Source organism: Dipodomys ordii, unplaced genomic scaffold (genome assembly GCF_000151885.1).
Source record: "Dipodomys ordii isolate 6190 unplaced genomic scaffold, Dord_2.0 Scaffold68, whole genome shotgun sequence".
Lineage (NCBI taxonomy): Eukaryota > Metazoa > Chordata > Mammalia > Rodentia > Heteromyidae > Dipodomys > Dipodomys ordii.
Window position 1 is genome coordinate 6562582 of NW_012267284.1, and position 18856 is coordinate 6581437.

At 46.6% G+C, this 18856-nt stretch overlaps 1 pseudogene; it reads left to right on the forward strand.

Annotated features, from left to right (window-relative positions):
* Positions 1-18856, forward strand: part of LOC105990892 — a 50686-nt pseudogene that overhangs the window by 17653 nt on the left and 14177 nt on the right.

Sequence of the window (18856 nt, forward strand, 5' to 3'; positions counted from 1 at the left end):
AGGAAGGAAGGAAGGAAGGAAGGAAGGAAGGAAGGAAGGAAGGCAGGCAGGCAGACAGGCAGGCCAGAGGGCATAACTCAAGTGAAAAAGGACCTGCCTAGCAAATGAGTTCAAACTCTAGTCTCCTCTACACCCTGAAGGAAAAGGTGCAAGCACTGCGGGTGTCACTCAGTGCTAGAACCCTAGCCTAGCATACCCAAGGGCTTTGATTTGATCCCAGGACAGAGAGGGCAAAAAAAGTTTTAAAGAATGGATCAGAGTTGAGGTCCCAGATTGGACTGGGCCTAGCTGCATGTGTGGGTGATAAAACCCCATAATCCCAGCTCACCCCAACAGCATGTCCGAGTTTTGAGCTGGCAGTGAATCAGGGCTGACTCACAGCAGCCTCCTGATCCTGACTCATGGGACTCAGGCCACCCAGGGTCTAACCCACTTCCTGGGCCCTCCAGGAAAAAAAGGAGAGAATCAGGAGGCCCAGCTCGGCCAGAGGTGCAACCTATGTACCCCAACACAACATCTGGGAGACAGGAGACAAGCAATCTTGCTTGCCCCTCCAAGTCTCGTTAGTCAAGTGGTAGAGCACCTGCCTCCCCCAGTATCAACCAAATATGTGTGTAGCTGCATTAACTTACAGGGACCCTTGAGCTTTTGAACACTTGATCAAAAATAAAACGAGGGTAGATATTAACATACCCCTTCTCTCCTTTAGCACCCACTTTTTTTTGTCAGTCATGGGGCTTGAATTTAGGGCCTGGGTGCTGTCCTTGAGCTCTTTTTGGTCAAGGCTAGCACTCTACCACTTTGAGCCTCAGCTCCACTTGCAGTTTTCTGGTTACACCTCCACACCCTCCCATCCCCACCCCGCACCTTTGACAGATGTGAATCTTAAGGAAGACTGGAGAAGAGTGAAGGTAGCCTGCCAGTGTCACAAACCTGTCAGATGACCTGGGTGTTCACAGCTCCACAATCAGACACAACCATTGCCTGGGCAAATGGACTGTCTCTACCTGGCATTTAAGTGTTGCACTGATACTCTTCATGAGTGACGGCTCTAGCCCAGAGTTTTGCTGGTTATTCTGCAGAGTCTGTTGGACTTTTCTGCCCAGGCTGGCCTTGAACTGTGATCCTCTAGATCTTAGCCATCTGACTAGCTACAGTTACAGGCGGCGTAAGCCAGCAGGGCCTGGTTCCTGTGTGTTTTTAATCAAGTTCATTTATATAACATTTATTTCTGAATTCCTGGCTGTTGCTGTGCCTCACTTTCCCCATCTATGCTGCCTTAAGGATTAGGACAATCTGGCAGCAGGAGCTGAACAAAGAATAGGATGGTTCTGCCTGACAACTGTGTCCTTTTCCTGGCTGTCATCTCTTATAAGCCATCTCTCCCCCCACCACACACACACACACACACACACACACACACACACACACACACACACACACACACTAATACCAGCCTCGTTGCCAATTAGGGTTTTTTGGGGGGATTTTGTCAGTGATGGGGCTTGAACTCTGGGTCTGGCTGTCCCTCAGCTCTTCAGCTCAAGGCTAGTACTCTACCACTTTGAGCCATACTGCCACTTCCAGTTTTCTGGTGGTTAATTGGAGATTAGACTTTCCTGCCCAGGCTGGCTTTGAACTAGCTAGGATTACAGGTGTGAGCCAACTGCACCTGGTATCAATTAGTTTTGAAATACGAAGAAACACTTTATGGCCCTTCTACCTTGTGATGCTAATTTTGTGAGGACTTGGATTTTTGGGGGGAGGGGATAGCTGAATAAAGAAAAAAATTAAGCCAACTCACTGCCCACCTGTAATTCTAGCTACTCAGGAGGCTGAGATCTGAGGCTCACAGTTCAAAGCCAGCCCAGGCAGGAAAAGTCCACAAGACTCCTATTTCCAACTAACTAACCAAAAGCCAGAAGCAGAACTGTGACCATGTGCATGCAAAATACTTGATCATCTCTTTTATGCTAAATAGTCTGCTATAGTCTGAAATCCAAAAAATTAATAAGACATGGTCCCTTAGTTTCTCTTTTTAAGATACCACAAAATGTACAAGTGAAAACAACGCTGCCAAGCACTAGTGACTCACACCTGTAATCCTAGTTACTCAGAAGCCTGAGATGTGAAGATTGCAGTTCAAAGCCAGCCTGGGTAGGAAAGTCCCTGAGACTCTTACCTCCAATTAATCACCAAAAAGCCAGAAGTGGAGTTGTATGTGGCTCAAGTAGTAGAGCACTAGCCATGAGTGGATAAGAAGAGCTCAAGGACAGTACTCAGGTCCTGAGTTCAAGCCTCCTCAGGACAGGCATACATAAAAAAAGGCAAAATCCCTTTCCTGTACTTGAAGACAAGGAAGTTAGCATATAGGGTGAATAACGAACTCTATTACATGCCAGAGCATGGCATGGTGGGATGCGGGCTCTCATGCTGTGGCTGAGGAACAGATGACATTTATGAGCAGCTAAGTCATATTCCAAGATTCTTCTCTGTGGCACATGACAGCAATTTGCCATCACTGCCACTGTATTGTGATGTCCGTCATGACCTGACACCTTTACCCTTTCTCTTGTCTATGGTCACTTGGATTGCTTCCTCATCCTGACTCCTCTTCTCTCTCCTTTTTCAAATTTTCTCTTTTTCCATGTAGTCAGCAACAATGCTGCCATGTGCACATTTCTTTCCCCTGGTCCCATATAGGAGTTTTTTTGTTTGTTTGTTTGGTTTTTTGTTTTTGCCAGTCATAGGGCCTGAACTCTGGGCCTGGGCACTGTCCCTCAGCTCTTCAGCTCAAGGCTAGCACTTTACCACTTGAGCCACAGTGCCACTTCCAGCTTTTTCTGCTTATGTGGTACTGAGGAATCAAACCCAGGGCCTCATGCATGCAAGGCAAGCACTCTACCACTGAGCCACCTTCCCAGCCCCATATAGGAGTTTTTCTACAACAAAGTTTTCAAGTTTTCTCATTTGGGGATGGGGAGGGAGCAGTTTTTTAAAAAAATACCAAATCCTGCTCTGGGTGTTGGTGGCTCATACCTGTAATCCTAGTTACTCAGGTGGCTGAGATCTAAGGATCACAGTTTGGGCAGGAAAGTCTGTGAGATTCTTATCTCTAATTAATTGTCAAAAAGAGGGAAGTAGTGGTAAAACATAGTCTTGAGCAAAAAAGCTCAGGGATGGTGCCCAGACCCTGAGTTCAAGTCTCAGGACTAGAAAAATACACACGCACATATATGTGTACATATATATATATATATATATATATATAATGCTGTATATTATATAATATAATCCAGAAGTTCTATTTGTGCCCAGGCATTACTGGGTATCTTCCAAACCTCCAGGCGGTTTGATAGGCAGCCATGGTTGGGATACTTCCAAGGAACCAGGCTAACATCCCACCTGCTACAGGAATACCAGAATGCTTTTCAAAATTCTTCTATCAATTCACTCACCCTAGATGGACACCTTTGCCAGCTCTTGTTTCACTAGGAGTCCTCTTATGAGGGAGGGCCTCCTTCAACTTGCTAGGTAAATATTCTACCACTTAAATTATATCCCCATATTTCTTTGCTTTTAGTTTGTTTTACAGGTAGGGTCTTGCATTTTTTTTTTGTGGGCCATGGGGCCTGATCTCTGGGCCTGGGTGCTGTCCTTCAGCTCTTCAGCTCAAGGCTAGCACTCTACCACTTGAGCCACAGTGCCACTTCTGACTTTTTCTGCTTATATGGTACTGAGGAATGGAACCCAGGGCCTCATGCATGCAAGGCAAGCACACTACCACTGAGCCACCTTCCCAACCCCAGGTCTTGCACTTTTGCCAGGGTGGCCTCAAATTGATCCTCCTTCTTCTGCCTTCTGCATAACTGACTACAGTCATGTACCATCAGAAGTCTTATTATGCCGGAGGGAGGGCTGCAGGCACTCACCATAGTATATAATGTTCCACCATGTCATCCTTTGTTGAAGCCCTTGTGCATTGGTCTACCCTATCATCCCTAGCAACCCGCTAAGACAGGAAGCAACACCCTGCCCCCCACCCAGATGAGGAACTGAGGCCTTGAGAGGTGACAAGGTAGGTCCAAGATGACCCAGCTTCGAGGTGCAAAGCCAGGACGTGCAGCTCAGCCAACTCTTGAGGATCCAAGGGTCTGATAGGCCAGAGAAAGTACATATAGAAGTTGTGGGGAACCTGCAGGTGGAGGTGTGCAGGCGGGGCCAGCTGGGGTCTTAACTTTGTGTGTCTGTACGTGTCCGTCCTAGGGCTTGAACTCAGGGCCTGAGCGCTGTCCTTGAGCTTTATTGCTCAAAGCTGGTGCCCTGTCACTCATGCCACAACTCCAGGCTTTTTGCTGGGAGGTAAAAGAGTCTCACGGATTTTCCTGCCCTGGCTAAGCTTCGAGCCACAATCCTCAAATCTCAGCTTCCTGAGTAGCTGCAACCAGGAGTGAAGCACAGGACTCGCCTGGGATCTTTCTTCACATGGTCCCCAGCACATCCGGGTCTTCCTGAGAACTGACCTGAGGTGGCCTCCCCGCGGCCTGGCTTCCGCTCAGATCGTGACTCTTCCCCAGGTGTTCTCCTGGGCGGGCATCCTGGCCAAGTTCAAGGACATGACGGATGAGCGTCTGGTCAAGATTATGGTTTCAGTGCCGGGGCTTCCTCAGGAGAGTGGAATTCAAGACCATGCTGGAACAAAGGGGACATTTGCAGGCATTTTCCCTCCTAGGGTAGGAACGCGAAGCATGCAGGGACGCACGCACGCGTGTACGTGCGCATGCGCCCTCACAGGAACACATGGGCCCTCACAGGAACGCACACACGCACGCGCATTTATGCACATACGCATGCGCACGAACAAATGGTACTAATAGTACTCGGCGCCTTTCCCCGGATCCCGCGGGGAGGAGTTGTAGATAGCTAATGCCTTCTGCAGAGGCCAGGAATGCCATTTGGAGTTTGGCTTAGTCTCCTGCAGCTTGCCATCACTACTCACTGCACGTTGAGTGGCTTCAGACTGTAAGACTGTATCCAGGTGTGGTGATACACACGTGTAATCTCAGAGACCTTGGGAGGCAGAGGCAGGAGGAGGATGGAGAGAGTTAAGAGGCCAGATCGGGTAAAATAAAAGGGGTGGAGGCATGGCACAAGTGGTAGAGTGCCTACCTAGCATGCAGGAGGTCTTGAGTTCGATCCTTAGTACTACAAAACTGGAATTGATGCTCTCAAAATTCTGGAGGCCCCATGTCCAAGGTCAAAGTGAGTGGACATGGCCATACCTCCCTCTGAAGCCAGGAAAGACAGAGCTTTTCTTGTCTCTTCCAGAGTTCACTGGTCCCCCCCTCCCTTCCATCTTCATGTGACATTCTCCTGTGGGGATGTGCCACCATCATCTCTCTTGCATCAATCATAATCCCATAGCATGGTGTCACATTTGCTCAGGCTAGGTTTTAAGACACCAGCCTATCTTTTGAAAGGGACCCAATTCAACCCCTAACAGGGACCCACTGATACAACTCCTCCCTTTAAAGGTATGAGTCAGGGGCTGGGAAGGTGGCTCAGTGGTAGAGTGCTTGCCTTTCATGCATGAGGCCCTGGGTTCGATTCCTCAGCACCACATAAGCAAAAAGAAAAAAGCCGGAAGTGGCGCTGTGGCTCAAATGGTAGAGTGCTAGCCTTGGGCTGAAGAGCTGAGGGACAGTGCCCAGGCCCAGAGTTCAGGCCCCACGACTGGACCAAAAAAAAAAAAAAACCAAAAAAAAAAATAAAGGTACGAGTCATTTACATGGCTTTACCCTTATTCCAGTCCTGTGATGGCACAAGGAAAGGCAGTGTGGTAAGACTAGTACCCCATTTTACAGATGTGGAAACAAAAATGTGGAAGGTTTAAGGGACTGGGTCAAGTTCATGCAGTGTCAGGATTAGAACCAAGGAACTGACCTCCCAAAGTGACCCTAGCAATTGTATTTTTCAATCATTTTTCTTAAGTTACTTGATGGAAACAGACATATCATGTGCCTGTATTCCCAGTGGAGAGTCAGGAGGAGGGTTGCAGTTTGATCCAGCCCAGGCCAAAGTTATATGAGACCTTATCACAACAAATTGGGTGTGGTGGTATGCCTGTGATCCCAGCTACAGGAGTGGCATTAGGATTGAGGACTGAGATCCAAGGGAAGACTGAGGAAAAAATTAAATACCTGAAAAATAAAGCAAAAACAAAACCAAAAAAGTGGGGGTCCAAGTTACAAGGCCCTGAGTTCAAATCCTAGTATTGCCAAATAACTAAGAACTTGCTAGATCCATCCAGCACAGGTGGCCTATGGTTGATGCTGGCTCTTGGTGATCATAATATTAATCATGAATTAGTCACCTGCTAGCAGACCTTCTTCCACCCAGAGGGAGGGGCACCAGCTAGCCTTCTGGGTGAAAGAAGCCTTCAGCAAATACCAGCCCAGTCCATGAAGCCACAGGGAACAGTGAAAGGGCGGGTTTCAGAAACCACACATTGATGAGACTTGGAGACTGGTGATTTGTGGTGAGGGAGCTGACGGAGGAAAAACACTGGAGTAAATGTGTCTCCGCTTTGTGCTGTCTGGGAGGGAGAAACTCTATCAGTTTCCATTTCCTCCCTTTTATTGATGGTACTGAGACTGAACTCAGGGCCTTGTTCTTGCTAGGCTGGTACTCTACCACTTGAGCCGTGCCTCAGCACAATTTGCTTTTCCATTTTTTTTTCAGATTGGGTCTTTTTTTTCCCTGTCATTAGCATGTGAACTCAGGGCCTCACATTCTTCCTTAGCTTTTTTGTTGTTGTTGTTGTTGGTTGGTTGGTTCTCTACCATTTGAGCCACACCTCCACTTCTAACGTTTTGCTGGTTCACTGAAGGTGAGAGTCTCTCATATTTGTCTGCCCAGATTGGCTTTGAACTGCAGTCCTTACTAGCTAGGATTACAGGTATGAGCCATCCCTATCTAGCTCAGCTAGGATCTTATACGAACTTTACACCAACAGCCTCAGATCATGATTGTCCTACCTCTGCCTCCCAAGTAGCTTGGATTTCAGGCGTGAGTCACCATGCCTGACTCCCTTAATCAGCCACAGCACTCTGATTCCAGTCTGCCTCTCCCTGTCCCAGACATCATAAGCTATGCTAGGGCTTAGGAAGCACTTTTGTGTCTAGACAACATAGGTTTGTGCGCTTCTTTTCCCCTTTCCTTCCCCAAATCCTTTCCCTTAGGGAGGCCAGGACCTGACACCTGCTTCCTCCTCCCTCCCCCTACCCCAATTATTTTTACAGACTAGGCCTGAAAGTCATTCAGAAGAATGTGTGAAAGTTCCTGCAGCTCTGCTTATGGGGCTGGTAGGGACTCTACAATAAAGTGAGGGTCAGAGGCCAGGCCCGGTGAGCCAGTATGGCTGGGGTGAGCTGCAGGAGGCTCAGCTCTGGGGAGGGGGCCCTTTGGGGTGGGAGGTTACAGGCATAGGAATGTTGGAGACAAGGCAGTCTAGCCACCTTGATGACAGGCTAATTTCCTCCCACAGAAACATCACGGTATGGCTAGGCACCCAGTGGCTCATGCCTGTAATCTGAGCTACTCAGGAGGCTGAGATCTGAGGATCTCAGATAAAGAATGAGTCAGTCCCAAGAACAAATGAGCTTCCTCTATGAGCACTTGGGGTGCTGTGTAGCAAGAAACTGGGACTGCCAGCATCTGTGGAGAGAGACTGCACCTGCAGAGCCAATGCAACCACAATGTGGTCTGAGGTCAATTCTGAGGCAGGTACACCACAGCTCAATGCCTTTTGCCCCCGCAACTGACCCCTCCTAACACTGTGGTGTCACTCATCATCCAGGTCAAACCATTCCTAACGTGGCTCAACAAGAGGAGAGATGAAGGCCAAGGAGGAGGAGCTGAGGAATGCTGTGGCCAAGACCCAGGAACTGGTAAACAAGGTGAAAGATTTGGAGAAGACAGCAATGCTGAGCCAGGAGAAGAAGGCTCTCATTATCTAACTGCAGGCCATATGCGGGGGCCCGAGGAGAAGGGTAGGGACTAGGGTGGCCTTGGGAGCAGCTGAGGCCTCTGGGCTGTTTCAGTTGGAACCAGAGAGGGAGAGAAAGTAGCCTCTTGAGTCACAGCTTCACTTCTGGCTTTTTGCTGGTTCATGGAAGAGTCTCCCAGACTTTCTTGCCCAGGCTGGTTTTGAACTGCGATCCTCCTGAGTGGCTAGGATTCCATACATCACCACTGGTGCCTGGCTTTGCTTCTGCCTTTGACTAAGGCTCTTCCTTACAACAGGAACAGAGAACTTGAGGGACACAAAGGAGCGGCTGACACAGATGATGCAAACCAAGATGGATCTGGAAAGCCAGATCTCCGGCATGTGGGAGTGGCTGGAGGAAGAGGAAGGTACAATGTTCAGACAGAGGAAGGGGAGCTGAGCCATCTGAAGTGGACCTGGAGTGTCGCTACCGCCTCGACCAGCAAGGAAGACGCCACACCGAACTCTTCTCTCTGCAGTTTATTCAGGACCTTTGAGCAATCTTCTGACCCCCAACCCCGGGGAGAATTCCCCACAGCCTTAAGTACCCGCTGGGTAGCCAACCCTGATACGCCACGTGGGAACCACCAATAGGTTCAGGTGAGCGGAAGCAAGCCAGATTCTTTGCCTTAGCCATATAAGGAGTTGTTTACCACAGAGAGCACCCGCCATCGGGAAGGCGGAGGGCGGAAGCCGGCACCATCTTCCAGGTGTGGCCTCTCGCAGCTCCCTACACTGGAGGGCCTGGAGACCATGCTGGCCAAGACGGAGAAGATGAAGCAGGTGCACAGCCTGCTCACCAGCAGGACCATGCCATGATCCCCTCAGTGTACCCAGTGGCCGGCCATGGAGGATGTCTGAGCTCCCATCAACCCAACCCAAGTTCATATAGCACCTCAGCTTCCCCAGACACATTCTGAATGCTCAGTGCTCACTTCTGTTAAGTGCTTCCGTATTGGACTGTACAGAGAATGTGCCCGTTGTTGTTCTACAGGACTGGAGCTGGGCATGGTGGCGGTTGCCTATAATCCCAGCCACCCAGGAGGTAGAAATAGGAAGATCAAGATCTAAGGAGACCCTGTCTGACAAGCAAACTAAAAGGACTGGGTACATGGCTGAGTTAGAAGAGCACTTGCCTAGCAAGTACAAGGCTGTGAGTACAAACCTCATTACCACCCAAAAAAGAATTTTAAAAATCATATGAAGTTCTTTGGGACCAAGGGGACTGGAGATATTCTCATCCCAGAGAGAGGAGTCTCCTTTGGAGTTGATAGATTTTTTTTGGGGGGGGGGGCGCTAATCGGTTGTGGGGCTTCAACCCTGGGTCTGGGTGCTGTCTCTGAGCTCTTCAGCTCAAGGTGAGCACTCTACCTGTTGAGCCACAGCACGATTTCCGGTTTTCTGGTGGTTAATTGGAGATAAGAGTCTCATGGGCTTTCCTGCTGAGGCAGACTTTAAACCATAGTCCTCAGCTCTCAGCCTCCTGAGTAGATGGGATTATAGGCAGGAGCCACCAGTGTCAGGTGGATTTCTTTTCTTTCTTTTTTTCCAATTTTTTTATTGTGATTAAGTGGTTGCATCATTTCCTAAATTTCACACTATTGTGGGATGGTGATGCTTAGTTAAAGTCACAAACACATTCTAACTTTCATGGAGCAAAATATCATGGTCTATAACATTTATGAGTTCTATGAGCTTTGCAATACAGTTATTTCTTCCACATTGGGTGATATGTACATTTCTTTTGTTTTGCATAGCATCAGCTGTTCCCTCTTTCCCGCTCGTTCCCTCCCTCCCATCACTGCTTAGTTCATTTTGGTCAATGTCCAGTGCAGCTGATAGGTCTCACTGTTGTATGTTTTTCCCTGATTCCCTCTAGTTCTGTGTCATCCTCCTGGTTTCCCTCCGGTGTGCACATATATACCATACATGTGATCAGCAGCATGGGGTTATTTAGTAGTGATTCAACCAAATGAGTGGAAGTCCTTTGTTTCTTAAGTCCTGTTAATTTTGTCGGACCACCTAACATTTTGGATTTAACATCCACTTATCAGGGAGACCATGTGCCTTTTGTCTCTTTGCTCTTGGCTTACCTCACTCAATTTCTTCTAGCTCCATCCATTTCGCTGCAAATGCAATTATTTTGTGCTTTCTAAGGATAGATACCACAATTTTTGGATCCATTCATCTGTCGTGGGGCATCTGGGTTGTTTCCATATCCTGGCTATTGTGAACAGTGCTGCAATAAACATGGAGGTACGTGTGTCCTTGTATACTGGTTCCTGTTGTTCAGGATAGATGCCTAGAAGTGGTATGACTGGGTCATAAGGGAGGTCAATATTTAGCTTTCTGAGGACCCTCCAGACTGCTTTCCAAAGTGGTTGTATAAGTGTACATTCCCACCAGCAGTGTAATAGGGTTCTTCTTTCTCCACATCCCTCTAGCATTTGTCCTTGGCTGACTTTAAGATGTGGGCCATTCTGACTGGGGTAAAGTGTTATCTCAGGGTTGTCTTTAGTTGCATTTCCTTCACAACCAGGGATGGTGAACATTTCCTCATGTGTTTCTTTGCGATTTTTATCTCTTCTTCTGAGAAGTCTCTCTTAATTCCCTTGCCCATTTAGTAGTTGGTTTGTTAGGTTTGGGAGAGATTAGTTTCTTGAGTTCCCTGTATATACTGGATATCAACCCCTTGTCTGATGTACTGCTGCTAACTGTTTTTCCCCAGTTAGTTGGTTGTCTTTCTAGCTTGGTTGCTATAGCTTTAGCTGTGCAGAAGCTTTTTATTTTAAGGTAGTCCCATTTGTCGAGTCTCTTTTCAATTTGTTGTGACCCTGAGACTCTGTGCAGGAAGTTCCTGCCTGTGCCTATAAATTCAAGTGTCTCTCCTACTCTGTCCTGCAGTAGTTTCAGAGATTCAGGTTTAATGTTAAGGTCTTTAATCCATGTTGAGTTGATGTTGGTGCATAGTGATAGGCTGGGGTCCACTTTTAGTTTTCTGCATGTGGCCACCCAGTTTTCCCAGCACCAGTGGTTGAAGAGGCTGTGTTTCTTCCACTGTATGTCTTTGACTCCTTTGTCAAATATCAGCTGACTGTAGGTGTGTGGTTTTATTTATGGGTCTTCTATTCTATTCCATTGGTCTTCAGGTCTTTTTTTGTGCCAGTACCATGTTGTCTTTGTTATTATGTCTCTATAGTAGAGTTTGAAGTTTGGCATTGAGATCCCTCCTATGTTGTCTTTTTTGCCTAGAGTTGTTCCATATGAATTTTTGGACTGTTTTCTGTATTTCAGAAATGTACGTCATTGGGATTTTAATAGGAATTGCATTGAATTTGTATATTAATTTAGGCAGTATTGCCATTTTCACTATAGTAAGTCTGCCTATCCAAGAGGATGGAAGGTCTTTCCATTTCCTAGTGTCTTCTGTAATTTCTTTCTTTAAGTTTCTATAGATTTTGTTAAATAGTTCTTTACGTCCTAAATATTTTATTTTTTTTGGGGGGGTTATTGTGAATGGAGTTGCTTCTTTTATTTCCCTTTCTGCTTGTACATTGTCATTGTACAGGAAGGCGACTGATTTTTGTGGGTTGATTTTGTATCCTGCTACTTTGCCAAAGTGATTTATAATTTTTAAGAGTTTGAGGATGGAGTTTTTGTGATCGTGAAAGTATAGTATCATGTCATCTGCAAAAAGGGATTGTTTAACTTCTTCTTTCCCTATGCGGATCCATTTAATGTCTTTTTCTGCATTATTGCCCTGGCTAAGGGTTCCAGGACTATATTGAAGAGGAGTGGAGACAGTGGGCATCCTTGCCTTGTTCCTGATTTTAGGAGAATTGGTTGAAGATTTTCTCCATTAAGTATAATATTGGCTATTGGTCTGTCATATATGGCTTTTATTGTTTTAAGGAATGTTCCTTCTATTCCTATTTTCTCCAGAGCTTTAAACATGAATGAATGTTGTATTTTATCAAAAGCCTTTTCTGAATCTGTGGAGATAATCATGTGGTTCTTGACCTTGGATCTGTTGATGAGTTGGGTTACATTTATTGATTTATGTATGTTAAACCATCCCTGCATCTCTGGGATGGAGCCTACCTGGTCTTAGTGTATGAATTTTTTTTGTGTGTTTCTGGATTCTGTTAGCTAGAATTTTGGTAAGGATCTTTGCATCTGTGTTCATCAAGGAGATTGGTGTGTAATTCTCTTTTTTAGTTGGGTCTTTGCCTGGTTTGGGGATGAGTGTGATATTGGCATCGCAGAATGAGTTTGGGATAGCGCCCTCCTTCTCTGCTTCTCTGAAGAGCTTGAGGAGAATGGGTATTAGTTCTTGTTTAAAGGTCTTATAGAATTCTGCTGTGAATCCATCTGGTCCTGGGCTTTTCCTTGTTGGAAGACTTCTGATTGCTTCCTAGATCTCATTGTAAGATATTGGCTTATTCTATTGATTTACTTCTTCTTTGCTCAGTTTGGGCAACTTGTATTTCTCTAAAAATGCATTCATTTCTGCCAGGTTTTCCTTCTTTAGAGAGTATAACTTTTGAAAATAGTCCTTTATAATTGTTTGGATACCTTGGGTACTTGTTGTGATTCTTCCCGTGGCATCCCTGATCTTGTTAATATGGGTTTCCTCTCTTCTTAATTACTCTTGCCAAAGGTCTATTAATTTTATTTTTTCAAAGAACCAGCTTTTTGTTTTATTAATTTTATTTATAATTTTCTTATTCTCTATCTCATTAATTTCTGCTCTTATCTGGCTATGTCTAGTAACTTTAGGTTCCATTTTTTAGCTGTTTTAATTGCAACATAAGATTATTTACTTGGTCTGTCTCTATTTTCTTGATGTGGGCACTGAGGGTAATAAATTTGCCCCTCAGGATTACTTTTGCTGTGTTCCACAAGTTTCTTTGTGATGTGTCTTCATTTTCACTGAATTGTAGGAACTTTTTAATTTCTTCTCTAATTTCTTCTGTTGCCCAGGTGTTGCTTAGAAATGTGTTGTTCAATTGCCATGTATTTGAGTAATTTCTGAGGTATGCTTTGTTATTGAGAACTAGCTTGATTCCACTGTGTTCAGATAGGATCCAGGGGATTATATCAATCCCCTTGTAGTTGCTTAAGTTCCTTGCATGAACTATGATATGGTCTATTTTGGAGAAAGTTCCATGAGCTGCTGAGAAGAATGTGTACTGTGTTGTTTTAGGGTGAAAAACTTGATAGATGTCAGTTAGTTCCGCTTGAAGTATGGCCTCACTTAATTCGGTAGCTTCTTTGCCAATCCTCTGGTTGGTAGACCTGTCCTTTGGTGAGAGTGGGGTGTTAAAGTTTCCTAGTATTAGAGTATTGGGATCTATTTTATTCTGTAAGTTTGAGAGTATTTGCTTAACATATTTGAGTGCTCCTATGTTTGGGGAATATAAGTTGATGATGGTAATATCCTCCTCTTGGATTGTTCCCTGTATTAATATGTAGTGTCCTTCCTTGTCTTTTTGTATTGATTTTAATGAAAAGTTTATTTTGTCAGATATCAGGATAGCTACTCCTACTTTCTTACTGGGGGCATTTGATTGGTAGATCCTTTTCCAACCCTTCACTCTGAGTTTGTTTGTATGTTTGGCTGAGAGGTGGGTCTCCTGAAGGCAACAGATGGATGGGTCATGTTTTCTGATCCAATCTGCAGTTCTTTTTCTTTTGATTGGTGAATTAAGACCATTAATATTTAGGGATAGTATGGAGAGATGCATTTGGTCCCTGTTATTCCCTGTTTTCCTGTTTTTCTTCTTTCCTTTCTTCCTGTGCTTACTAAGTTAGACTTCTATTAATACTTGTCTGATGCAGGTCCCTGTTCCCTGGTTTCTTTCTTCAGGTTGTGTTCCCCCTCTTAGTATTCTTTGTAATGCTGGCTTATTATTTATGAATTCACTTAGTTTTTCTTTACTATTAAAAATTTTCAGTTCTCCATCGAATGTGAATGCTAGCTTTGCTGGGTATATCAGTCTGAGTTGGCAGTTATTGGTTCTCAGGGCTCGGATGGTACTTTCCCAGGCCTTTCTTGCATTCAATGTCTGTGTGGAAAGATCTGCAGTGATTCTAATTTTTTCCCTGTTGTACTATAGCTCCTTCTTTGTTTTTGCTGCATGCAAGATTGTTTCCTTGTGGTGGTGGGGGTGGGGGGTGGGAGATGGGAAGGGATGAGAAGGGGAAACAAAGGAGGAGGCAACAATGCTTGATAAGAAATGTACTCATTATCTTGCCTACGTAATTGTAACCCCTCTATATGGTATTTTCACACTCACACAAAAAGATTGTTTCCTTATTATTCAGATCTATCATTTTTACTATAATGTGTCTAGAAGTGTTTCTCCTGGGATCCTGCTTGTTAGGTGTTCTATATGCTTCTATTATGTAGGTAAGATTATCTTTTTTGAGATGGGAGAAATTTTCACTGATAATCTTGTTGAATAGGTGTTGCATTTCCTTGCTTTGATATTCCTCATCTTCGTCCACTCCAATTATAGGAAGGTTAAATTTCTTGTCACTTGCCACTTGCTCTTGGATTGCCCTTTGGCATAATTTAAGTGATTTTTCCACATCTGTGATTTTTTGGTCCAGTTGGTGTATTCTGTCTTCTGTATCTGACACTCTATGTTCCATTTCGTTCACTCTGTTAATTGTGGCTTCCATTGTGGTTTGCATGGAGGAAATGGTCTCATTTATTGATTCAATGTTGGGTCTAAAAGTAATAATCTCACCTCTTAGTGAGGTATGTACTACCTCTATTTTTGTACTAATCTTATCTCTTAGTGAGGTGTGTACTACCTCTATTTTTGTACTAATCTCATCTCTTAGTTAGGTGTGTACTGCCGCTATTTTTTCATGCACTTCCTGTTTGAGATCCTGCATCTCTTTCAATATTTTGTCCCTGTGTCCTTTAAATTTCTGGTCTATTTCTCACTTTAGTTCTTGAGTCATTGCCTCCAACATCTCTTGGATGTAGCTTTTGTTTTCCATTCCTGCTTTGCTCCCACTGGGGCTCTCCCCTGGGTGGCTGCTGACTTTTGGGAGTAGCTTGCTATCCTGGGTGTTGATAAACCTTGTAATTTTTCTCTGTGATTTTCGCATGGGGACTCAGGGATTATTGGAGACTAATCTGAAATTTTGTTTTGGTCAATAGGTGTCTGTCTTTGCTTTGTTGCTGTTTCTGGGCTGGTGGAGAGAGTCTGTACCTGGTCTAGGTTCTGTTGGGGGCCGCCCTCCAGCTGCTGGTCTGACCCACATAGCGCTCTCTGCTCTCTGCTGTAGATCACTGGCAGTTCCTGCCTTTAGAAGGGTTGAGTGGTCTAGACTGTTCCTGTTTATTCCTACAGGTGCTCTTGGTGAGATTGAATGTGTTGGATGTACTCTCCCAGTTGCTGGAGTCTGCTATGGGCTCCTGATGTTTTGAGTTTTTTTGTTTTTTTTTTCCCCAGTTGTGGGCCTGAACTCTGGGCCTGGGCGCTGTCCCTCAGCTCTTCAGCTCAAGGCTGGCACCCTACCATTTGAGCCACAGCACCACTTCTGGCCCTTTCTGCTTATGTGGTGATGAAGAATCAGATCCAGGGCCTCATGAACACAAGGCAAGCACTCTACCACTGATCACCTTACCAGCCTGATTCCTGACTATTATCAGGTGCTGGTGGCCTGAGTTGTCCAATTCCCGGCCTGGAATATATGGGTCGGGTTCTGGTGGGGTTTGAGCTTCTGGTTCTCTTGCCCTGGACACCCAGGTCTTTTGCTGTCACAGGAGTGATTCCCAGGGGGTGCAGTTCCCTGTTTCCCCCCTCTGCTGAGGCGTATGCTCAGCTTCTGACTTCAATCTGGAGGACACCTGATCTGCAGGCCTGGCCCTGGTTCCCAGTCCCCAGCCTGGGGCACACCAGTTGGATCTGTGCTGCTGTGTATCCCGCCTGGGTCACAGAGCCTGGAGTACACAGTTCGTTTCTTCCACTGTTGGCTGTTGTGACCCAGGGGCACTGTTGGTTGTTTAAGCTCCCTTCTAGGTGTGCTCTTACTCTAGCCTGACCGGCTGGATGTGCTCCACAGGCTGGTGGAGTTCTGGAACAGTTCCCAGTTTTGGTGGGTCCCCTAGTCCGGGTGTTGGGGTAGGGGTCTGGGCCAAGGTCTGGGGGTTCCCACCAGCTCTGGTCTCCCTTGAGGGATACACTGTCCCCTGAGGGGTACTCACCCTGGAGCTAGTTGTTTCTGTGTGATGTAGGTCGCTGGTTGCTGCTGCAATCAGAGTTCAATTGAGATGGTTGTGAGCTGGGCCTGGAGGTGGTGGCTCTGGGTTTCACCTCTGTCTCTGCCTCTGTAGATGCTGTTAGGATGGGCCTCCAGCCGAGGGGTGGGGGAGGGGTCTCCGTGCAGGTTCTGAGCGCTGGGGTTTGTCTCTGTTTGCGCTCTCTGGATCAGCACCAATATCTTTTTTTTTTTTTTTTGGTCCGGTCATGGGGCCTGAACTCTGGGCTTAGGCGCTGTCCCTCAGCTCTTCAGCTCAAGGCAAGCACTCTACAACTTGAGCCACAGAGCCACTTCCGGCTTTTTTCTTTTTGCTTATGTGGTGCTGAGGAATCGAACCCAGGGCCTCGAGCATGCAAGGCAAGCGCTCTACCACTGAGCCACCTTCCCAGCCCCAGCACCAATATCTTGCAAGTCTTCTGCTCTGGCATTCTGTGGGCAACCCATATAGTTCTGGGGTTTCCGCCTTGGGGCCGAGTGGGTTTGGAGGGATGGAGTCCCTCTGCTCAGAGAGTGAGGGGTGGGAGTGGGATCTTTGTGCAGGCTTCTGGCTCAGAGGTTTCTCTGTTCATTGAGATCAGTGGGTCTGAAACTGATACCTCATGTGTCTTCTGTGCAGATGATCTGCAGATGACACCCTGTGTCTCTGGGGACTCCGGCAGCCCCTGCTGGGCTGGGCTGGCTGCGGCTTGGTGCATTGGCACGCAGCCAGTAAAGGTTGGGGGAGGGGTCTTCACGCTTCTCTGTTCTGAAATTCTTCCTTTTCTTTCTTTTTTTGTTTTTTTCCGCTTCCTGTTTTTCTCGGGGTGTTCGTCTTTTTGCTGTTGTTGGTCTCTTGGGGAAATTAAGTATTGGCATATGAACTCTCTTTTTGGTTGGAGAGAGCTGTGGCGTTTCCCAACTGTCCCGTCGCCATGTTTGTCCCCCCTTCGGATTTTTTTTTCTTAAATAAGCATTTGCTACACCCTCCTCCAGCAGGTTCCTCAGGAGCCCTGACTCTTGATGCCATGAGGTTGGCGGTCTTGCTGGACAAGGCCCAGAATGTGCATCTCTAGGGCACTGCCACACAAGGTCAATGTCCATTGTCTGAGGCTTTGAGCCACCAAGACCTGAGTGGCCACTCCTGCCCACCCCCAGTCCTCTGCCTCAGGCTCCTGGGTGAGTATATCCCGCTGCAAAGACTGCTCCTCACCTTAAGGCCCCATCACTATTTCCACCTCAGGCCCTGAGCCACAAGATGCACACCTTCTTGGGGTACCTGTCCCTTCACAAGGACAAGATCACCAAGGTGAAGAAAGAGAAGAGGGCCTTGGAGGAGCTGCACCAGGTAGGGTCCCCCTGGTAGAGAGGGGGAAAGCAGCACAACATATCCTGGTTTAGCTGGTGACACACACCTGTAATCGCAGCTACTCAGGAGGTGGAGATAAGCGCCAACTAACACTTCACACACCACCCCTCCCCAGCCTGCTGGAGCCAGAGCCAGCACTGCACAGGACTCAGAGACACACAGGTAGGGAGTCTGGAGTGGACAGAGGCCCAAGTGTTGGCTGTTTCTGGAACCATCGCCTTTGGTCTATGACTCCCAAACAAACCTTGAGTCAGAGACGGTACACCACAGCTTGTGAGGCTCTGTCAGGCCACCCGCACACGGTAAGCACAGCTGTGGCCCACGCATCACTTTGCCCTCTGCGCAGCAGATCATGATTGCTAAACTCAGGGCCAACGGCACTGAGTGGAGCTGACTGAGTGCACACATTTTCTGTGCAGTGGATTGGCAGCTTTCTTGTGCTTTGCGACACCTAACCAGCTTGGGACTATTTTAAATGGGGAAAACACCATCAAGAAGTATAGAAAGGCTGGGCACCGGTGGCTCACACCTGTAATCCTAGTTACTCAAGAGGTTGAAAACTGAGGATCACGGTTCAAAGCCAGCCCAGGTAGGAAACTCCATGAGACTCTTATCTTGAATAAACCACTAGAAAACTGGAAGTGGTGCTGTGGCTCAAGCAGTAGAGCACTTGCCTTGAGCTGAAGAGTGCATGGACAGTGCCCAAGCCCAGAGTTCAAGCCCCACAACCGAAAAAAAGAAGTATAGAAGGGCAACATCGTGGCACAAAATGGCATTAAATGACACCAGTTGGTTCACAGAATTGGAGCTGAAACGAGGGCCAGGCACTACCTTGCTCAGCCTCAGCGGGAAATGTGTCCATCTTGGTCTCAAGCTGTGCACACATCCACAAACAACCCCCAGAAGCACACCACAGGCTTCGATTTGGAGGAAAAACAAGCACTGGGGACTGACTGTATTTGAGAATGCCTTTTATATTTTGAAGTCAAAATTCTAAGGGATACAATGCATGATGTAAAAAATTTACCAGTGTAGACAGGAGTGGCGGTGCGCACCTGTAATCCCAGTACTTAGGAGGTGGAAGAAGAAAAGATCATGGTCCAAAGCCAACCTGAGCAGTAGTGTCAGACCCTACCTGACAAATAACCAAAGTGTGGCTCAAGTGGTAAAGGACTTGCCTA